This window comes from Triticum urartu, chromosome 2A (assembly GCF_056163025.1).
Source record: "Triticum urartu cultivar PI428250 chromosome 2A, HENAU_Tu73, whole genome shotgun sequence".
Taxonomy (NCBI): Eukaryota; Viridiplantae; Streptophyta; class Magnoliopsida; order Poales; family Poaceae; genus Triticum; species Triticum urartu.
This window is the reverse complement of record NC_141874.1, coordinates 514,863,509-514,887,813: the sequence shown is the minus strand read 5'-3', so window position 1 is coordinate 514,887,813 and position 24,305 is coordinate 514,863,509.

The window sequence follows — 24,305 nt, the reverse complement described above, 5'->3', positions numbered from 1 at the left end:
GGACTACACCTAGTGGGTGCACTCAGCGTGCCCCCACTGGTTCGATCCCCAACTCCTTCCCCACTTGAACCTCGATCCATTCGGGGGCTAATGATGAAGCTATGTACCTAGGATAGGGGCATGGACCTGTCCTAAGTACCCTACCCAAGGACATCCCTAAAAGAAGTCACCTTTCAATCGACTTGGAGGTATCCCACTCGACAGATTCAAGACACTCGACCACGAAGCAATCACTCGACCAAATTCCAACCACTCGACTGCCAGGAGATCTAAAGTCACCCTGCACGCAAACGGTCGGTCATTAAGTAGCTTTTATGGTCATCATAGCACTTTATTAGGGGCGTTACCAGTAACCCCCAGTCTTAATGTACTTTAAACCTTGCATTACTGAGGGCTGGAGGGGCCTGGCGAACTCTATATAAGCCACCTCCCTCCTCAGTATCAAGGGTTGGCACCCCTGTTATTCATACACATATAATTCAATCGACCGCCTCCGGGCACCGAGACGTAGGGCTGTTACTTCCTCCGAGAAGGGCCTGAACTCGTAATCCTCGTGTGCTTACAACTCCTCCATAGCTAAGATCTAGCCTCTCCATACATACCCCCCTACATCACTGTCAGAGTTAGAACCACAACAACCGTGTTTTTACTCCCACAGATACTGCCATCACCCCCTCCTATTGAAATGATTGATAAACAAGAAAATAATTGAATGTACAAACATTGTAAGATAGATAGGTGCAATGGATAGTAGGGAAGAAAACAGGGCATGAAATAATTCACATTTATGTTGTCTAACGAAACAGAATAGCATGACATAATTTCACATATATGATGGCTAATTAAACAGGATAGGATGACACAATTTCACATGTATGATGGCTAACTAAATAGGATATAACAACATACTTCAAAATATGATGACTATGTAAACAGGATGACATGATACAACTATATGATGTGTCTATTAAAGTGGTTGGCAGGCCATAAATCACAAACATGCCGTCGATGGAAACATGATGGCATGATATAATTCACAGATAGAATGACATAATTCAAAATGTGATGACTATGTAAACCGGATGAGATGGTATAACTATATTATGTCTTTAGAAAATGGGTTGGCATGCCATAATTCAGATACATACTGTCTATGTAAACATCTTGGCATGATATAATTCAAATATATGATTTATATACTAAGCAAGTGAGCATAGGGCAATTGCATATATGATGTGTCAACTAAGGAGATGGCGTTCAATATTGTGTATATGATGTAAAAACTAAGCATTGCAATACAACATATGCATGATATGAGTAATATAACCCTGCCAAGTTTGAGCATAAACCTCAGGGGGATAATAGGACTAGTCATCTGCCTCTGAATCCTCCTCTAAAGAGATATCTGTAACCAGCAAGATATCTGCTTCAGTAGGTAGCATTGCCTGCTCCGAAGACCTTGTTTTCACTCCAGATTTCTCCATCACCAATTCAAATGGCTGATGCACAGGAAGAGCACTTGAATATACAAACATTGTCGACAAATGCAACGAGAAATACAAAAAAAGGACGGCATGATATAATTCACATATATGACGCTTGGCTAAACAGCATGGCATTGCATAATTCACATATATAATGCCCATGCAAGAAGATAGCATTGCATAATTCACATATATAATGTCTTGCAACAAGATGGCATCGCATAATTTACATATATGGTAATTAGACACTAAACAGGTGGCATTCACACAAAGCATGTCTAAACTAAGCAAATGACATAGCAATGCAAGATACCATATGCATGATATGAGCAACATAACCCTGCCAAGTTAGAGCATGCACCTCGGGGGGGAAATAGGACTGGTCATATGTCTCTGAATCCTCCTGTGAGGAGCTATCTGTAACCAGCAAGACATGCGCTTCGTCAGATAACATTGTCTACTCTGAAGACCCTGTTTCCACTACAGATTTTTCCATGACCGTGCCGAATGGCTGATGCACAGGAAGAGTAATTGAATGTACTAAAATTGTTGACAAATTTAACACGTAACAAAAAAAATGATGGCATGATATAATTCACATATAAGATGACTGGCTAACCAGGGTGGCATTGCAAAATTCATATATATGATGCCTCTCTAAACAAAATGTCATTGCATGATTCACATATACGATAAAGAAACTAAACAGATGGCATTGACACAAAGCATGTCTAAACTAAGCAGATGACATATTTGATCTATACAGTAAGCAATGCAAGGCACCATATGCATGATATTACCAACATCATCATGCCAAGTTAGAGCGAAGACCTCAAGGGGTAAATAGGAGTGGTCTTCTCCTTCTGAATCCCCCTTAGGATAGTTATCTTCCTCTTGATAACGATCCGAAATGAGTGGAGGGGGGCTGCCTTTGTGCCCACCATGGAGCGATGTCTGCATGAAATTTTATTGCTGTGCAAGGCTCGTCTCTTTTGCTCTACATGTTCAGTTCCATTGTGTACAATAACTGACATGCATAAGAATAAAACATAGTGAGATCATGTAAGGAGTGCATGCACAAATCCAGAGTGATGGTAGGAAACTGTGGATAGACCCAAAACCAATGATAGTAGGCAGATAATAGCTTTAGTTAAAAAATTATAGATAATGGCTCCTTTTAATGTTTGTTTGCACCCAATGTTAAACTCATAGTAGACACCCGAGATTAACTAGATACTAGACATATAGTACTGATTGCTGCCCCAATATGTACCCCACAACTATTTAAAAGCTCAAGTTTTAGCATTAGTTTGGACCTGACTCAGAGTCTAATAGGTGAACACGATGATAAAGTAGCATGTCATCATATTAAGCGATGCATAACATAAGGAGACACGGAAGAGTGCGACCTCTCTTTGCGGACCCATGTAGTCCTCAAGGTCATTTGCTCAGTTGATAATGGTAATGCAGTTGTCGTGGCTGCCGAAGGCGGGGAAGAAGATCCGAGGCGGCAAAAGATAGTCTGGATAGCGGATCCCTACTATGGTGAACCCTTCCATCGTTGGAGCAGATGAGCTGGGGTGGAACACAGCGCAGCAGGAGCAGGACAAACCACACAAGGTTTTCTTTGACACATATCTGTAACAAAAGTAATTGTGTAAGGGCTTCTTTGAATTTGAAGATTCTAACAATGTAGGGATAGGAAATAGACATGAATAGGATAGGAATGCACGTGCAAAACAGAGAATTTAAAAACACATGATTTCTGCCAATCTGGGTGTTTGATTCACAAGAATTGGAAGATCACAGGATGCAAAGAAGCATGATGAGATTAATTCAAACCACAAGAAAATGTACGGTTATAATGCTATTATGCTACTATCTCTTAGTTTTGTGCTTCATCAATAGGAATTTGAAAAGGAGGACAAGTGGAAATTAAAATTCCTACGGTTTTTATTTCTAGGAGACACTAAAGGAACAAATCCTACAGTTTTTCCTTTGCTCCATTCCTTTGAACCAAATTCATGAATAGTAGTATCATAGGAAACTTTCCAATTCTTATGTTTTTCCTTCACTTTTCCTTTCAAGCACCGGCGATTCTAGTAGGCAGGCTTGAGCAAGGAAAAGCCTACACTCAAAAAATGTCTTTGTGCTACTTCTATTACTTTGGACCCAGGACACTACCCTACTAGCTCAACTCCCAGGTCCATCAACAAATGCACAGCTCAAACGCGTAGAGATAAATAATGATGGCATTCAAGAGAGTCCATCACGGATAGCTAAGTTGCCTGGTACCTCACTGCTTGTCATATAGTAGGATCAAATAATCGTATTTCACGTTACTACATGTGCTTAGTGGACAATATATATAACATGTAGAGTAAAAAAGAGATGCAACAAGTGTACAACCTCTTTCGTGAAGCCATGTCGATCTCAGCATGATTGGGTTGGTCGGTGAGGATGCTCCGGCTGACTTGGCTGTTGGAGGAGGGGAAGAACATCTTAGGCATTTGGATATGGAGCCCGGGGTAATGCTCCACTGTGATGGAGGGTTTCGTCGTTGGATCAGCTCCGGTGAGGTGTACGACGCTGAGGCTGAAGCAGGACAAGAGAGACAACGTTAACGTGAGTGGAATTCTAATAACATCTTCAATAGATGACATAAAATACATAACCGCAAAGTGCTAGATGTAAAATACATCAGCCGCTCATCTCCGAACTTAACTGTCGAGACTGAATTTAACTATTGAAACTGAACTTAAATGTCGAAACTAAATTTTGCTGTCGAAACTGAATTTTACTGTCGAAACTGAACGCACTAGTAGCAGAAAAGCACTAGCAGCAGCAGCAGTGCGTGCGAGAGCCGGGGCAGCTGGTCGTGTAGCAGCATCAGGTAAGGCTACCCTGAGCCGCCAGCCACCACCGTCCAAACAGCCTCCCCCCGCCACCCACGGTCGGCGGTGCGCCGCCCCGCCCGCCCCGAACCACTCCCCACCGCCGGTCGGCCGCCACCCCGGCCATCCCTCTAGGCCACCCGTGCCGAGCTTTTTCTTCGGCGATCCCCACGCCACCGCCCCACCTTGAACCCTAAGATAGATAGTGGGGTACCTCTCCGGTGAGCCCCCCTCCCGGCTACGGCTGGTTCTTCCTTAACTCCGGCGAGCCCCCCCTGAAAATCGACTGGCCCAAAAGTCGATTCAGTGGACTGAAGTGTAGCTAAATCAGAGCAGCATCTTAAGCAAGAGTAAGAGCTAGGGCAAGAGCGAGAGCATCAGCGCGAGCAAGAGCAAGAGCAATAGCAACAGCAGACCAAGCAGGGGACCGAGAGCAAGAGCAGAGCAACAACGCGAGCGAGAGATAAAGTAGCAGCAGCTCCTACTGATGTGGACGTCGCCGCCGAGGGGGCGACGCCGTGGAGGAAGTGGCCGGCGACGCCGTCGTGGATGGAGCCACGCTGTGTCGGCACGGGACCGAGCGCCGGCAGCACCGTGAGGTCGAAGCAAGAAGAAAATGCGGCGAGTTGTGTACAACCTTTTTGGTGGCGCCGATTAGACCTTAGCTTCATCTGAGGAAACGGTGATGATGATGCTCTTCCGGTGGTGCAGGTAAAGACGGCAGTGTGGTAATGGAGGTGGCGCGAAAGACGAGGGGAACATCGGGGTAGCTCCTTTGAGGTGGAGGGCGGGGTGGCTGAACCGACAGGACGACGAGATCGACCACAGATCCTCATCCGGTATGGTGGATGAGTGACGTCGAGGTGTTGCTGTGGACGACGTCATCGGGGAAGAGGCTTTGGCTGGGTGGCGGATGGAGGAGGGTGTGGGGCTTCGTGGGTTTTCGTGGCCTCGGTGTACGGATATGTGGGCTAATGGGATTGGGGAACCATGGTGTCGGTGTCAAATCCGGCGGATCTCGAGTAGGGGGTCCCAAACTGTGCGTCTAAGGCAGATGGTAATAGGAGGCAGGGACACGATGTTTTACCCAGGTTCGGGCCCTCTTGATGGAGGTAAAACCCTATGTCCTGCTTGATTTATTCTTGATGATATGAGTATTACAAGAGTTGATCTACCACGAGATCGGAGAGGCTAAACCCTAAAAGCAAGCCTATGGTATGATTGTATGTTGTCCTATGGACTAAAACCCTCCGATTTATATAGACACCGGAGGGGGTTAGGGTTACACAAGGTCGGTTACAAAGGAGAGGATATCCATATCCGTACTGCCTAGCTTGCCTTCCACACCAAGTCGATTCCCATCCAGACACGAGACGAAGTCTTCAATCTTGTATCTTCATAGACCAACAGTCAGGCCACAGGATATAGTCCGGCTGTCCGGAGACCCCCTAATCCAGGACTCCCTCAGTAGCCCCTGAACCAGGCTTCAATGACGATGAGTCCGCTGCGCAGTGTTGTCTTCTGTATTGCAAGGCGGGTTCCTCCTCCGAATATACCACGGAAGAATTTGAATACAAGGATAGTGTCCGACCCTGCAAAATAAGTTCCACATACCACCGTAGAGAGAATAATATTTCCACAAATCTAATCTGATGACACGTTTTGGCAACATGACATCATGCCATGGCCCGGTGTTCATTCGAACCGTTTTTCTTTAACCAGCCCCGCACATAACGCGAGGCAGTCTCTTGACATGTCTTGTCAAAGCAAAGATCGTGTCCCCCTTATTACGGGATTCTCATCAATACGGGCGTGGGTAACCCAACCGTGCCATCAATTATGGCGCTTGGGGGATAAGCGAGTTTTACCAGGCTAGTGGGGGCGCATAGTTTCGGCCGCCCTTATAAAGGGATAAGGTTTAACCTTCTTCTACCCACGCCTTCTTCCTCCTTGCTCATCCATTCTTGTGCACTCAAGCTCCAATGCCCAAGTCCACATCCTTCTCCTCAACCTTCTCCAAACATGTCCGGAGCGGGAGGCAAGTGGATGGCTTCCTCCGTTATGGAGGGACACATAAAAAATCTGCACGGAGCCGGATACTTAGCTGCGAATATCGCGCATCGACTGCCCGCTGCGGGGCAGATCGTCCCTACCCTGGAACCTCACGAGAGGGTAGTTTTCCTCCATCACTTCCTCTGCGGACTGGGGTTTCCCCTCCATCAATTCGTCCGCGGTCTTATGTTCTACTACGGGTTGGACTTCCATGATCTGGCCCCGAACTTCATCCTCAACATTTCGGCGTTCATCATCGTGTGTGAGGCTTTCCTCCGCATCCGGCCCCACTTTGGTCTGTGGCTGAAGACCTTCAATATCAAGCCAAAGGTGGTGGGCGGCCAACAAGCGGAATGCGACAGAGCCATGGTGGGCAAGAAGCCCAATGTTATATGGCTTGAGGGCTCCTTCGTGGAGACCATAAAGGGGTGGCAATTGGTGTGTTTCTACATCACCGAGCCCCGCGATGCCAACTAGGTTACGGCCCCCGAATTCCGATCCGGATTCCCCACGCGGCTCACTTCCTGGAAAGAGAAGGGCCTGTCCTGGGGTTCATCGGTGGAGCTGGACGGACTCCAGAAGTGTATCCAGAATATGACAAGCAAGAAGCTCAAGCTTGTCAACATAGCCCAGGTCATGCTCTTCCGCCGGATCCTCCCGAGTCAACAACGGGATTTTAACTTATGGGAGTTCGACCCGGCCCGGCACCAGACTCTAAGCGAGCTCTTTGACATGACGCACAAAGACGTCGGGAGGGTGCTGTTTAAGGGCGCCGAGGTTCCTCCTTCTCTCACCGAGGACCGCGGGCTAAGCGCGAAGCATCCTGCGAATCCGGTAAGTTTTGTACATCTGGTAGGATTTTTACTTCCCATAGCTTAACCACGTGCGGGGTCTGAGCTCCCATGCCTTTGACAGGACTGGGTGGGGGCATCGGAGAAGATCAACTGTCCGGCCCCTCTGCCCGAAGACACTATGGACGCTCTCCTGACGGAGATGCTGACTCTGACTCCTTACAAGGTGCCGGAGAAGACCAAGATGAAGGCCAAGGGAACCCGAAAGAGTTCCCGGCGCCAGGTGGTCTCAGACTCATCGTCCGATGACTCTGCGATGCACTCCTCCCATGAAGACGAGGAGTAAGGTGAAGATGCTCCCCCTCCACCCAGGGGAGACAAGAAAAGGAAGGCCACCCCAACCGGGGGGGGGGGGGCGAAGGGTCCAAGAAGGGAAGGACTCTCCTTCTGGACTGCTCCACCACCGCCGCCGAAGACGAAGACGAGTGGCTGCTCAGGGCCAAGCCCCTAGCGAAGTTGTAAGTATTCAGATAATAGAGTAACTCATAGCATACCTTTGTCGCACTGCTTCTCCTAACGCCGAATATGATTATGCAGACCGCCCCAAGCCCGTATCGACGTATCTTCGTCGGACAGCTCCTTGGACTCGTCGGATATGGATAGCGATCCACTTCCGACCGCCACCTCCCCTTGCCCTACGGACAATGCCGAGGTATTGTCTCAAGAGGCACCGGGTCGAGGGGAAACAGTCCCGGAGGCGCCTCAAGGCGACTTTCCGAACTCTGGGAGCAGAGGGGGTATGGCTCCCGAGGGCTCCGAGTTCGACCTTCAGCCGAACACTGCGCCGGAACCTCCAGTGGTTCCGGACTCGGGCAGGCGGCCTCCTTCCAAAAGGGGTAAGACGCCCGTGCCAGTGACCTCTGTCCATCCAGAGGCACCGGACAATATGCTGGGAGCGCTTCGCAACGCTTCCATCGACGAAGAGCACCGCACTATTATGAGTGCGGTGATCCAGAAGGTTCAGTCCGCCAAGGGCGGACTGACTGAAGCCTGTGCCAGCCTTCTAACAGGCTTTGAGGCAAGTATATGAAATATAGGAAAAATATTACCACATAGACAGTAGCCCCTGATGCTCTGTTTGTTGTTCACAAAGAAAAGCCGAATAGAGGATCAAATAATATCTGCAGGAGTCTAATATAAGTATGTCTGTATGCGTATGCAGGCTTCGCTGCTGACCTCTGCCGCACAGACTGCGGAGGTCGCCGTACTGAAGCAGGACCTTGAAGGGTCCAAGAAAGAGCTCGGCCTTGCCAAGAGGCAGCTCGAGGAGAACAAAGGTAAGTAATACCTAGTCTATAGATGTGTATATATATAAAAAGGATGCGATTGCAAAATGACAGGATCATCTTTAATTTGCCAGGGGCCACGACCGAAGTGGCAACCCTGAATCAAGCGCTATTCGAGGCTGAAAACAAAGCGGCCCAGGAGCGCACCGAGCGGGAAAAACAAGAGGCACGGGTGGGCGAGGTGCAGCAAGAGCTCCACGCTCTCGTGACGAAGCACGAGGCGTTGGAGCTTGACTTGAAGAAGCGAGAGTCCGAGCTTGCCGCGGCCCTTGAGAGTGCAAAGAGTGCCAAGGCTAAAGCCCAAAAGGCCCTCCAGGAGATTGTTGCGATGAAGAAGATAGCGGTGGGTAAGGCATTCAATATGCAAAGCAAGCATGTGAAAGTAAATTACTTGTTACTTACCCGAGTCCGGAGCTCTCTAGGAGCATTCGCAGATTTGCCCCGCAGCGTGTCGGATGCCGCACAGTTTTACCAGGCCAAGGAGGGAAGTTCAATGGAGAAGTTGTTCTGGACTCAATATACTGGGACCAAACACCCGATGCCTCTGAGCGACCAGCTGAAGCAACTGGTCGAGCTGCACAAGGCGGCCGAACAGGACATGAAGGGCTTTATACTCCGGATGTGGCCTGGAGACTCCCTTCCCAACAGCTACTTCAGTCTGGTGAGGCGGCTTGTGGATGCCTGCCGACGGCTGGAAGTCATCAAGCAGTCCGTCTGCATCGAAGGTGCACGCCGGGCTTTCGCCCGTGCGAAGGTGCACTGGGCCAAGATGGATGCCGTGAAGCTGGTGAAGGAGGGGCCGCCATAGGGCAAGGAGCATCGCCACCCCGAGATGTACTATGAGGGTGTCCTGAAGGGTGCCCGTCTTGTAGCGGACGAGTGTGCGAAAAATGTAATATTTGAGTAAGCTTGCTCGTGTAATCCTGTATTATGAAAACTTGTTCACATGCGCTATGCAACGCTTGTTTGAATTTAAAATATTACCTTCTGTTCGGCTGTTTATCAAATCTGAGAAATGGCTAGTCGTTGGCTTCTGCCCCCACGCCATGAGTGCTGGGGTGTTCGGGATGAACCTGATCACTCTTGTTCCCATTTTTGGGTCCTTCGAGGGAGGTGCTCAGCGCAACGAACAAGGCAATCGGACTATAATGCGTTATCACTCTCACTTAGCCATACAATTCTATAATTTTAAATTTCGGTGAAGCCCCTAGTGTTCGGAAGGCCGAATTCGGGGCGCTATACATGCCTTAAGCCGGAGAGGGCCAACTCCTCGCTCTAAGCGGCATAAGTGTTTAGGGACTTGAAACCTCTCGAACAGCGACCAGTCTCTCGCCTTATCATGACAGCCAGTTTTAGCTTTCTCTACTGAGGTGCTTAGCCCAGCAGAACCGGGGGACAATCATAGTAGTTCTCCCAGTGCTACCTTAGCCGATATAGCGGAACGTAAGGTACCAAAACATGGGAGCCGGGCAAACCCAACTATTGACCCAAGACATGATTCAGAGCTGATGCATATAATGCTATAAGTTCGGGGTGCCGCACTGTCGAAAGTGTTCGGACTTCTCACGTCATATTATGGGGTATGCTTAAGCCCCTAGCATATTGGTCATACCAAAGTGTACGGGTGCTAGATGTCATGAATGAACATATATATATATATAAAGGAAGAATGCAATAATAGTCTTAATGCTATGCATTGTTTATTCAAAAAGGTGCGTTAAAGCAGAATGATACAAGTAGTGCGATAAGCAAAAAGTAGGACTATTCGACATGTCCCCTCCAAGGGCAAGCTGAGGAATAGTATTAAAGCAAGTATTTCACTCATTATCGTAATCCACCTGGGAGTTCCGTGGTGTGATGTAGCTTTCTGCCTCCTTGGTTGCTGCATCATGTGTTCGACAATCATGCTGCCTGACAGGGTTTCCAGAGATTAAAGTCCTGAAAGAGAAAAATAATAAAACGGGAAGCCCCTCGTGCGGTTTAAGCCGTGTCTTGGAGCGTGCCGTAGTCGTGCCCCCCTCCCCACCTGTGCCCATGGTATTTTTAATGCATAATTATGTACGCGTGGCACGGATTTCACCGTTTGGCTGGGACCGGGGTGGGGGCCGCATTGCTATGCGAGCTCAGAACGTGCCAGGCGGTCCTGTTGCTGATTACTCCGGGCGCGCTTGAAGGTGTCCGGGTCATTAATCGCCGAACTAGTCGATTGCCTTAAGAGGCTGCTTTGCGCTTCTGCTACGAGGGCCGCAGTGTGCTCTTCTGTGCGGAGAGAGCGCTTTGTGTTTCCATTGACTGTGATGACCCCCCGAGGTCCTCGCATCTTGAGCTTGAGATATGCATAATGCGGTACCGCATTGAATCTCACAAATGCGGTTCGCCCGAGCAGTGCATGGTAGCCACTGCGGAATGGGACTATATCGAAGATTAACTCTTCGCTTCGGAAGTTATCCGGGGATCCAAAGACCACTTCCAGGGTGACTGAGCCTGTGCAATGGGCCTCTACAACTGGTATGACGCCTTTAAAGGTCGTTTTTGTGGGTTTGATCCTTGAGGGGTCTATACCCATTTTGCGCATTGTGTCCTGATAAAGCAGGTTCAGGCTGCTGCCGCCATCCATAAGGACTCGAGTGAGGTGAAATCCGTCAATGATTGGGTCTAGGACCAGTGCGGCGAATTCGCCATGATGGATACTAGTGGGGTGGTCCCTGCGATCGAAGGTGATCGGACAGGAGGACCATGGGTTGAACTTTGGGGCGACTGGCTCCAACGCATATACGTCCCTGAGCGCATGCTTCCGCTCCCTCTTGGGGATGTGGGTTGCGTATATCATGTTCACCGTCCACACTTGTGGGGGGAACCTCTTCTGTCCTCCGGTGTTCGACTGCCGGGGCTCCTCCTCGTCATCGCTATGTGACCCCTTATATTTGTTTTCGGCATTTAACTTGCCGGCCTGCTTGAACACCCAACAATCCCTGTTGGTGTGGTTGGCTCGCTTGTCGGGGGTGCCGTGTATTTGACACGAGCGATCGAGTATACGGTCCAAACTGGATGGGCCCGGAGTGCTTCTTTTGAATGGCTTTTTCCGCTGACCGGGTTTAGAGCCTTTGAATCCGGCATTGACTGCCGTATCCTCGGTATTGTCGCTGTTAATGCGACGCTTATGTTTGTTGCGACGTGACCTGCCGTTGCCGTCCCTGGTATCTGAAGTACCATGGTTCTTTGATATGTTATTGCTGCAAGCCAACCAGCTGTCCTCTCCCGCACAAAAGCGGGTCATGAGTGTCGTGAGGGCTGCCATAGATTTCGGCTTTTCCTGGCCAAGGTGCCGGGCGAGCCATTCATTGCGGATGTTGTGCCTAAAAGCTGCTAGCACTTCTGCATCCGGACAGTCGACGATTTGATTTTCTTTGTTAGGAACCGTGTCCAGAATTGCCTGGCCGATTCCTCTGGTTGCTGAATTATGTGGCTCAAGTCATCCGCATCTGGTGGTCGCACATAAGTGCCCTGAAAGTTGTCGAGGAATGCGGTTTCCAGATCTTCCCAAGAGCCAATGGACTCCGCTGGCAAGCTGTTGAGCCAATGCCGAGCTGGTCCTTTGAGTTTGAGTGGGAGGTATTTGATGGCGTGTAGGTCATCACCGCGGGCCATGCGGATGTGTAGGAGGAAATCCTCGATCCATACAGCAGGATCTGTTGTGATGTCGTATGATTCTATATTTACGGGTTTGAAACCCTCTAGGATTTGATGATCCATTACTTCATGAAGCATAAGGGTTGTGCGGCGCCTCTGTACTAGGCTATATCACAACGCAACTCAAATGAGTCTTGCCTGCTGTGTTCGGTCCGGCCGGACTTACTTTTACTGTATCCGGCATTACGGTTAGCGTCTCGCATAGTGGCGCGCCCTCTTGATCCGTAGATCGATCTTTCGTGTTTTGCTTTGTCCTCCAATATGTCTCACAGGTCTGGCGTATTTCCCCATGCCTTTTTATTTGAATGGCGTCTGGGTGTGGGCTGAGCTTTTGGTTGGAATGCCTCTCTGTCGTGGCCGCGAGGTGGCCGATCAGCCGCGTCATACGCTGGAGATGTAGGTTTTGGTGCTTCCTCCTCCAATCGGGGTAGCAACCTGTATTTTGGGTAACTCTTGGAGGGGCGTTCGAGTTTATATTCCTTGGCCGCAAGGACTTCGGTCCATCTGTCAGCTAGCAAATCTTGATCAGCTTGAAGCTGCTGCTACTTTTTCTTAAGGCTATTTGCCGTGGCTATAAGACGGCGCTTGAAGTGCTCTTGTTCGACGGGATCCTCTGGCACGACGAATTCGTCATCGTCGAGGCTTGCCTCGTCTTCGGAGGGAGGCATGTAATTATCATCCTCCGCCTCTCTATCTACCGCTCTCTGTGGAGGGCTGGCTTCTCCATCCTCCTGCTCTAAATCTTGCTGGAGGGGATTGTTGTTGGCGTTGTCCAGAGTGCTATTATCTCCGGTGCCAGTATCACCGCTTTTGCCTTGGCGGGACTTAGAGCGGCGCCGCTGACGTTGGCGCTTGGGTTGCTTCTTGGAGGGGTCATCCTCCGTTGTCTCGTCGCCATTGCCTTCTTTGGGTGTGTCCACCATGAATATATCATATGATGAGGTGGCTGTCTAGTGCCCTGTTGGCCGTGTTTCCTCTTCGCCTCCCGCATTGTCGTCCATACCGTCGATGTCTTCGGAGTTGAAGTCGAGCATGTCGGTTAAGTCATCGACAGTGGCTACTAAATGGGTGGTGGGTGGGCGACGAATTTCATCGTCATCCGCATCCCAATCCTGCCGAACATAGTTCGGCCAGGACTCTCCTGACAAGGAGAAAGACCTTAACGAGTTCAGTATGTCGCCGAAGGGTGAATGCTAAAAGATATCCACGGAGGTAAACTCCATGATCGGCGCCCAGTCGGATTCGACAGGAACGGGCGCAGGCGGTTCGGAGTCCGTGGTCGGAGAAGGATCCGGTAGTTCGGCAACACGGCTCTCGTGAAAGGTAAGGTCGATCCTTGGCTCGATCGCCGCTGAGAGTACAGCCTCCATGGCGGGGTCTATCCACCCGTCCATGGATGGCGCGATTGGCTCTGAATTGAGGGTCGGAGCAGTCGCCGGTGCGATATCCTGAAAACTGTCTGACGGCAGAGCTAAATCATGCTCATCGAGACCGTGTAGCGCACTTGGCAGGGGCTCGAATCTGTCGAAGATAAAGTCTCCACGGATATCAGCCATGTAGTTTAAGCTTCCAAACCTGACCTGGTGGCCAGGGGCGTAACTTTCGATCTCCTCCAGATGGCCAAGTGAGTTGGCCCGCAGTGTAAAGCGGCCGAATACGAAGATCTGTCCGGGGAGAAAAGTCTCACCCTGGACCGCATCGCTATCGATGATTAAAGGAGCCATCAAGCCTAATGGCGACGACACAGAGGAACTCTCAATGAAAGCACCAATGTCGGTGTCAAAACCGGCGGATCTCGGGTAGGGGGTCCCGAACTGTGCGTCTAAGGCGGATGGTAACAGGAGGCAGGGGACACGATGTTTTACCCAGGTTCGGGCCCTCTTGATGGAGGTAAAACCCTACGTCCTGCTTGATTTATTCTTGATGATATGAGTATTACAAGAGTTAATCTACCACGAGATCGGAGAGGCTAAACCCTAAAAGCTAGCCTATGGTATGATTGTATGTTGTCCTATGGACTAAAACCCTCCGGTTTATATAGACACCGGAGGGGGTTAGGGTTACACAAGGTCGGTTACAAAGGAGGGGATATCCATATCCGTACTGCCTAGCTAGCCTTCCACGCCAAGTAGAGTCCCATCCGGACACGAGACGAAGTCTTCAATCTTGTATCTTCATAGACCAATAGTCCGGCCACAGGATATAGTCCGGCTGTCCGGAGACCCCCTAATCCAGGACTCCCTCACATGGCTTACGGACCCGCTTGTCCGAAATGTGGGGTAAGTTACAAAAGTACCCCCACGGATTTGCGCTAGGCGGTTCTTTTGGTTCAGGGGTATCACAGGCATTTCGCTTGTCGGGATTTCGTAGGAGGTGGGAGTTTTCGGGCGTGTTGTAATTTTGGGATAGCAAGGCGCGGGTTGAGATGGAGGGAGTTTTCGGAGCACAATGAGACAAAGAAGTATCTTAAATATTTCGGGGTAACAAGGCGTGGTTAAAGTTTCTGGACAAGCCTAACGTGTACTGTACCAAATCAACTCACACTTCCATCGATGAAAAAACAAAAAGAAATCAATTCGCACCACACAAGAGAGTCTAGTCCCATGTACTGTACCAAATCAATTCGCACTACAAATACCATTCAAGACTTTGAATCATGTTATGTTCAATTAAAATATTTCGCTATGTGTATAATGCATGCAACCTGCTACTCAAATGAACATTTTAGTGCATTCCAAACGTATATACTACCGCTTCAATATGAACTAAATTTGAATTTGTTTCTCTATTTGAATAACATCTGCAATAATGATTGTTGTGAAGTCAAACCATTTGAATTTGTTTCTCTATTTTAATAAGATTTACAATCATCATTATTGTCAAGTTAAACCATCATTTGTGTATTATCTTCACAGCACACCACATGATTACTGTCGATTTAGATATGAACTATGTGTACTATATGAACTCGAACTCGATTTTTTAATCCACTTTATGTTGATTTCAAATCACAGTACATTTCAAGCTCTAGCTAGATCTTCATAATCTAAACCATGTCTCGTATGTATAATGTGCTTATCACATAATGTATGGTACCCCGCCCCCTACTCCTACAAGTATTTAGATGTGATTTGCAAACGCCACACATTACCATAAATTCAAATAAAATGTGATATTGTTCGATATATAGTATTGTTTAGATTGTTCGATATTTAGTTGTAAGCTGCAATCGCCATACATTATCACAAATTCAAATAAAATGTGAGATTATTCAATGTATAGTATGGTTTGGATTGTTCGACATTTAGCTGTGAGTTGCAAACGCCATGCATTATCACGTTATGGTATAACATGTGCAAAACCACAGCACGCGTATCACCGCTATATTCATGAATGCATATGTTTATAACACTATGATCTCCTATTCAAATATATGAAACCACTTTCATATCAAATTTCGTTAGTCTCTTACACCCACACAATCCTCTAACCTTTGTAGCTAGCACTAACTTTCACTCGTGCATGCACACGACCTCCTCGCCCTCCCCTTCCCTCAGCATTTTATCCATCGTGCACATTCTTTTTTAGGTCGTTCTCCCACTGTCTCCACAACTCCTTTTTGACACACACTGATCGATAAACCTCTCCAGTGATGTCTGCCTACAACATACACATGCACCTTCCATCTCCTCCTTTATGTGTCCATGCCTCGTGTCTCTCATACGGTCCCACACACGTGTAAACTCTCGCCCCTATTTTCATCGATCTCACAATCGCACAATCCTCCCCCTATCTAGCTAGTAGCTCGGCATCTCGCACCACCTCCTAGCTCCATTCTCTCTGTCTATCCGTCTCGCTGGGCCTTATTTTCCTCTAACAAATGGATGTAAACCACCGATCTCCTGCTATACGTATAGCTAGCTAGGTCCTTATAACTTGTTTTCCCCACGCGTCGATCGATCTACCTCATTAGTTATGTTTCTCCCTTCCTCTGACAAACAATAATTGATCTACCGATCTAGTTAGGTTTGCTTACCAAACACATGGTTCCCCTCCATCATCCATGCATGCGTCCCGACACATCTATCATGCACAAGGACACACAGAAACACATCCCTACTCTTATTGATAATATTGTAGTTCTACCCTCAGTTTGTCTAGTAGGCCTCTCCCACCATCTTCGAGAAGCAACTCCATCACCCATCCAGCACTCTACCCCTCTCCCTCCCCCTCTCTCTCCTCTCTCCTCTCTCTCTCTCTCTCTGTCCAACCTATTTCACGTCCTTCAATTACGTATGGATGTCGACTAATCTCCCTCAAGACATAGCTGGGTCTCTCCTTCTCAACACATATATGAGTCGTTCTACCTCTCTAATTAGGCCTCTGCCTTCCCCCTCCTCCCCCACACACACCGATACATCGAGCGCTCTAGTACTGTCTCCCTGCCACACACAAACTTTCCATGTGCCCTCCGACGTTCTGGTAGGTTAGTCGCCCTATATCTTTGACTTGCACACACACAATTTCGATGGTTGTCTTCATCGATCTCGCACCCACCCACTTGATCCTCTCTTTGACTCTATCAATATCTATGATCCCTCCCTCTCTTCTCGTGGATCACCCCCTCTATATATGATATCGATAGGCCTCTATTTCACACACATTGCATGTGTCAAATTTTTGATGTGTCACGAACGCACACGCCATCTGTCTAGGTTTGTATCTCTCTCTCACACACCCACGTAGGTGGGGGACATGCATGAAGAGAAGAGGTGCATGCACGGCGCACGTACTCCCGTCTCTTTCCCAACCACACACGCGCGGGTACACGGTGGAGCTCATTTCTGTACGAAAAAGCAGCCCACGTGGTAATTTGACACGTGTACTGGTTGTCCACTTGATGGAGGATCGTCTACCACGGGTGAACAAACAAATTGCGACTTGACGTGTTATGTTAAACAAGAGGCAAACCATGTGGGGCCTACCTTAGAGGCAATGCTCTATACACTCGGGATTCTTTGTGCGTATTACTTTTGATGTGTCTCGTCAACTCGCGGAACGAGGAGAAGCTTGCTTAGTACGCCGTCTCCCCCGCCCATGGGCGTGGTGGCTCACAGGACAAGGTGAAGCTTGCTTACTACACCTTACGCCCGCTCCCTCGCCCACGCACGCGGTGGCTCGCAGGGCAAGGAGAAAAATTTACTAATCCCTCTGTTTACTCCTTGTCCCTACCTTGGTTAGAGAGATTATCATATTGTTTGGAATATATGTCCTTCAGTAGATTTCAATATGAACTACTAGTGCATACTCCAAACACTGATGTATATAGACGTATTTTAGAATGTAGATTCACTCATTTTGCTCTGTATGTAGTCAATATTGAAACAGGCGTAACAGTATGCACTCTCCCTCACCCACGTGGTGGACGTGCAGCAATTCATTCGGTCTCATATAGCCAGAACAATATATACTGCAGTCCCATTATTGCTCAACTTCCCGAAGAGGTGAAGAGCCAATCACAAGGTTAATATTTTAGAGATGCCAAGTGCGAGGTTTATAGGAGAACGAGTAGTAGTAGTAGTACGTACCAGTGGTACGTACTGTACGAGGAAGAAGGCAACAAGATGTATGTTTTGCATGACAGTCTCTTCTTACAGGACGTGCTAGACCTAGTGGGCCTCATTGTTGCAATGGGACTACTCCCTATCATAGATGACACAATTTAGAGTGGTGGGCAGCGGGCATAATTCGGAGCTGCTTAGGCTAGTCATAGTGGGAGTAACTTATGTAGTAACATGACACATCCCAAGACAAATTTGCTTATGTGGCATCGAGTTTTGAGGGAAGAGATGCTTGTGGTAACATAATATGTTACTATAACATAACACACCCCGAGGTAAAATGAGTCTATGCCTCAATTAATGAAGGTTTGTATGTTACCATCTATATGTTACTACCCATTATGAAGGTAGTAACATGGACTAGTAACAAAAGCATGTTACTAGTCTAAGTTACTCCCCACTATGACTAGCCTTAGTCTTAAACCCCATGAAGAAGTCCCATCAAAAGGAATAGCCATCCTCTACACGTGATCCTATGTAAAATGAGTAAATGAGAAAAAGGGAGAAAGAGATAATGTAAAAAAATCACCAGCCTTAGATCCAGCCCTATTGTATCAGTGAATGATATTTCTACATCATGATTGACATGGCTATATTATTAACCATGCTACAGAGGTAGAAGCGGATGTTTATGTATTCGCGGAGGTAGCAGCAGATGGATATTCAACGAGGAGTGTAATGATGGCTGCTTCCTCGGTCAAACATAGAGAAAGGTGGGCCTCGTGATTTCACGGCTTATTAGTCATTACTACTGCCTATACTCTTTGGCCATATATAATAACCGCGTGGTAGTAAAGTAGTGCGCTATACTTTTAATAACCATGCGCGAAGAGAAGAGGTGCCCGCACCCATGCACGTAGTGTACTAGTAGCACCCTTTGCGTCTTTTGCGTCTTCCCCAACCACACACGTGACACAGTGGAGTTCATTTCTATAAGATGATGCAGCCCACGTGATAATTTGACGCGTCTAGTGGTAGTTACTCACTTATAAATAATGGAGGGTCGGGAACCATGCATGAACGGTGTCGCGTCATTTATAAATAAAGTGTTTTTTCTTCAGTGGCACATATGCAATATAAATAGGTTCATACGGAGGCACTGTCGGCACGTCCCGATCAGGGGTCCCCTTCGTTCTCTCTCACAAAGCCGGTGAGGTTGCCTTAGTCCCTTGCTCACTACCGTGACGTGTGCAGTTGCTGCCCCCCGCCGCCCTCCTCTAGGTTGAGCTACGTCCTGACATCCCTCAGGTACAACTTCCTTTACAGCCGGCTTGCACCACTGCTCCAGCTGCCCACATCACTCCATGTGGATATTTCTCTACTTATTTGCCCCGCACATACCTCTACTGGCTTCTACATACTGTATTTGTGATGAGTTTTTGTCTCATCAACTAGTCCCAGTAATCTTATTCTAATCACGCTTCTTCAATTTCTTTGCCATAGGGATGCTCATCTAGATTTTGGTGAAACTGCACAAAATGATCCAATGGTAAAAGGGTTGCAAACTTCATTTCTTCGGAAGCTCCAACATTGCTAGCAAATTAGAGCCTGGTTTGGGTTTACGGTTCAAGGGCTAGGGACTGCATGGATCATTTTTTTCTTTAGCTGTCTCTGTTACAAAATAAGTGTCAACTTTAGTAGTAGTACAACTTTGTACTAAAGTTTGCATAAAGTTGAGACACTTATTTTGGAACGGAGGGAGTACATATTGGCTATGATCTGTCAATCATTAAGATGCAATAGCATGCATGTTAGTCTCCTTTGTATTTGATGAAATGTTGCAACGGGTAACCTTGGATGCAAGATACAAGAAACAGAAGCTCGAAGCTTCATAGCATTGTACAAATTTATCTCGCTGATAAATTACAGTACGTACTATACTAGTACACTAGTAGAAAAAGGGCCTTTAGTCCCGGTTCTGGAACCGGGACTAAAGGGTCGGTACTAAAGCCTCCCCCTTTAGTCCCGGTTCTAACTGGAACCGGGACTAAAGGCCCTCCACGTGGCCGCTGCCTGGAGGTCCACCTTTAGTCCCGGTTGGTAACACCAACCGGTACTAAAGGAAATTTTATGATTTTTTTTTCAATTTTTTTTTCAATTTTTTTAATTTTTTTTTGAATTTCAAATTTCTGAATTATTTTAACCTCTAATCTAGTACGTACTATACTAGTACTCACTAGTAGAAAAAGGGCCTTTAGTTCCGGTTCTGGAACCGGGACTAAAGGGTCGGTACTAAAGCCTCCCCCTTTAGTCCCGGTTCTAACTGGAACCGGGACTAAAGGCCCTCCACGTGGCCGCTGCCTGGAGGTCCACCTTTAGTCCCGGTTGGTAACACCAACCGGTACTAAAGGGTTACCAACCGGTACTAAAGGAAATTTTATGATTTTTTTTTGAAATTTTTTTTTGAAATTTTTTTGAATTTCAAATTTCTGAATTATTTTAACCTCTAATCTCTAATCACCCCTCATCACTGCTCAATTTAACCTTTAATCTCTAATCACCCCTCATCATTCCAAATCATCTAACTTCCCGAACGGTCACCCATCCTCTCACTACTCCAGCCTGAACACGCTTAACTTCTGGGTTCTATTCTCCCTCGTTTCCAAGTCTACACTTGTTGTTTTCCTGACAATAGTAAGATGTCAATCCTATTAACCCTCAGGAATTTAGCTTGAGCATGAACTAACACATTTCACTATTTGAGTTTGAAACTATTGTTCTAAAAATCAATAATTATTTAGTAACACTAATATTTCTTGAATAAGTAGTTTGACCATAGTTTGACCATAGTTGACCAAAATTCAAAAAAAACTGAAATAATTATTTAGTAAAACTAATATTCTTGAATAATTATTTAGTAACACTAATACTTCTTGAATAAGTAGTTTGACCATAGTTTGACCAGATTTAACAAAAATTCAAAAAAAACTGAAATTTGAGCATAACTTTTTTTTCCTTTTAGAATTTGAGGATTCTAAAAATTTGCAAACAGGCCGTAGGCAGTCTCCATCGGATGCAGATTTTTGTTCCGAACATTTTGATATATTATACGTTTTTTCCGACATCGTATGCAAAAGTTATAGCCGTTTTACATTTTCCCTACATTTTTTGCAAAACATGTCCAAATTTAAGTTTTTAAATTTTCCTAACTAGTAGATGTAGTAATATAACTACCTCTCGAAGGATTTTATTTTTTGAAGTTTTTATCATTTTCTTTTGATTTTTTCAAAACAAAAAAGGCGATCCACCAGGGGTAGAGTTTGAAAATGGGACCTTTAGTCCCGGTTTGAGACACAAACCGGGACTAAAGGGCATCGCACCCTTTAGTCCCGGTTCGTGTCTCAAACCGGGACTAAAGGTCTAATATTTAGTCCCGGTTTGAGACACAAACCGGGACTAAAGGGCATCGCACCCTTACTCTCGGTTCGTGTCTCAAACCGGGACTAAAGGGCTCAGGTGAACCGGGACTAAAGCCTTAGCCGCACGAACCAGGACCAATGCTCACATTAGTCCCGGTTCGTGACTGAACCGGGACTAATGTGAATATTTCCCCATGACCAAAGACCTATTTTCTACTAGTGACTATGTAAAGAGTTAGGTGTCGCACGGTGTCTAGAAAATATGGTGATAATGTGAGGTGGGCCATGTAATCACTGAGCCTGCGTGTTTTCACTGCTCTCACACTCCTCCACTGTAAGAATGGTGAAAATTGTAATTTAGTAGTACCTCCTTTCGCCGAAAGCGTGGGTGATCCAGCAGTCCTACCACCTTAGTAATAATGACCAATGAGCCATCAAATCACATAGACCCAGCAGTAAGTTGGACGGACGAAGCAACCATCACTCTTGAATCTACTTGTCTCTACAATGCAGGCGCCAGTGAGAGGTCGCATCCGCTCTGCCCGGGCATGAATGCGGCATCGATTCTTTGGAGCAGCGCTGACTGTTTCGGGCGGGAAGCGCGCATGGGCGATGGAGGGGCTTTGGGTGGGCCAGGCTGGTCAGGAGCAGGCGTGGCAGCGGTCCGCCTGTCCTGACCGGGCGCCTGGAAACGAGAGGATGCACCGACTCTCGCGGCTAAATCGTACACTGCACACCATCTCTCTGTAGGAGTAGGTCGATGTGTCGTTCTCTCTAACACACACATGCTGTTAAACACACATGCACGCACACACAGGTTCATAGAAGAGGAATATCGTGCGAGTTACTTAGGGAAAGTTTGGATCCTTAGCAAGAATAGTTTATAGCCCTGCCGGGAAAGGTTAGGCGTTTGGAACTGTTAAAATATGTTAGCTTTTGTGGGCTAGTTAGCTTGGATGAGCTGGAAAAACCTTGCTAGCTCAGGAGAGCCAGATCGACTCGCTTCCGAAGGAAAACTTCGCGTACTACCTCCGTCCTAGTTTATTGGTCCCCATTGTATTCCGTGTCAAATTTTGACCATAGATTGAACTATCAAAATGTTCATGCATGTCACAAAAAATTATATTAATTTGTATTTCGCGTACTAACATTTTTCTTATTAATTTTTTTTGTTTCACCCTCTGACTGGTGGGACCCAACGTACTACGTGGAGAGAGGTAAGGTGACTAAGGCTGCATTATTTCTGTACTACCAACACTGCTTTAAATCCCAAAAGACCTTACCACCAAAGCCACATGACACGATTATGATTTGAATCCCAATGACCCCCACGCAAAAAACACGGCATGCCTGTCACATGAATGCAGGAATGTATAAAATGTTACTTTCCCCTCGTTAAACATAACGTGAGGGTGGTGTAGCTGGTTAGCCTGTTCGCTCATCAAACTAGAGGTCTCGGGTTCGATAACCACACTTGAGCATAATTTTTTTTGTTCGATTTCTGTCTTCCACCCAATGACAGGTAGGCCCCGCATGACAGAGAGAGAAAGTGATCTGGGGCGGTGCTAGGAGGATTCTTTGACTGGTAAAAATGGATGGATACAGAGCTATACAATCTCGGCCTCGACGCTTGTTTTCTAGGGTTAGCACTCTTCGCACACTCTCTCCACTATATCTATACACGCTGGAGCCTCAACACCTGTAGTTGCTCTCTTCACACTCTCTCACCCTCTCCAGATCTAAACAAGACTTCATTGGCCTATCTCTGTCCCCTCACTGCTGGTCAAAGAGCCGGCATGATCCATCTGTCAGGAAGGGAAAGAGGCTTAACGTTGTCGCTGTCGGTGAGGAAGGGAATCCACTACTGGCGCATCTGTTCTCTTTCACCCAGCGGCGGTGCGGGAGGGCCACCGACTCCTTCTTCCTCGCTGTCGTACATAGTGTGGGCAGAACGGCCTCTGGTCGCCCACCGAACCACACCCCAAGAACCTTAAGGTATAATTTATTTATTCCGCATGCATTGCTCTACCTGCATGTGGGCTTTTTCCGCGTCTGCACTCGAATCTTGGTGTTGGATCAAACAGGAAAGTAGTGGGGAAAGTTGCATAGCATGAATCTAGGACATGGTTCAAAGATGAAAGGAATGGGGGGAAGTAGTGGGAAAAGTTGTATCACATGAATCTAGGACGTGGTTCAAAAAGGAAAGGAAGGGGGAAGTTATGGGGAAAGTTGTATAGCATGAATCTAGGACGTAGTTCAAAGAGGAAAGGAAGGGGGAAAGTAGTGGGGAAAGTTGTATAGCATGAATCTAGGACGTGGTTCAAAGAGGAAAGGAAGGGGGAAAGTACTCGTACATACTGGCTATCTGGCACCTATGTTGGTCGAAAAGGCAAAACAATGAGAAACGCAGTACGCACATCTGTAACGAACTAATCTTTTTGTTTTGGGTGACAAGGCTATAGAGTTTCGGCAGGACTAGATTTGCTGCGCTCACATAGGGAAAGGTGTCTAAAGATAACAAAACTGGGACCAACACACATATGCTCCTTGGTTGTTTGTTCTTTGTTGCAACAGACTGTGCATCACCCTTCATACATCGATAGATGCACATGGTGATTGCGAGTCCATTGTCCCGTGCAACTCTTTAGCTCTTGTTAATCTAAGGCACTGTTTGGTTAAAAAGTCCTAGGACTTTTTTTAGTCCCAACTGAAAAGTCCCTAGTCCCTGCCTGCTTGGTTCCAAGGACTATACATGGACTAGAGGTTATTAAATGACATACTAAAAGTGTTATCTACTTCACCTCGTTGCTATTGTGACCTTTTGTTGCACTGCAGAAAACACTTTCGTTTTAAGAGTGTTTTGTGCAGTTCAACCAAAATGTCACACCGACAACGTTGCTTGATTGCTTGATCTTAGTGGAACTGCACAAGAGGAGATCTTACTTCCTATCCATGTTGGAAAATTTGTTTTAGATCTTCTTCTTGTGAGTTGTTTGAATTCCGCGTCATGAGAGGTCAGTACTAGCTATCTTTCACATGATTGTGCAGTGTGCTTTCATATGTTGTGC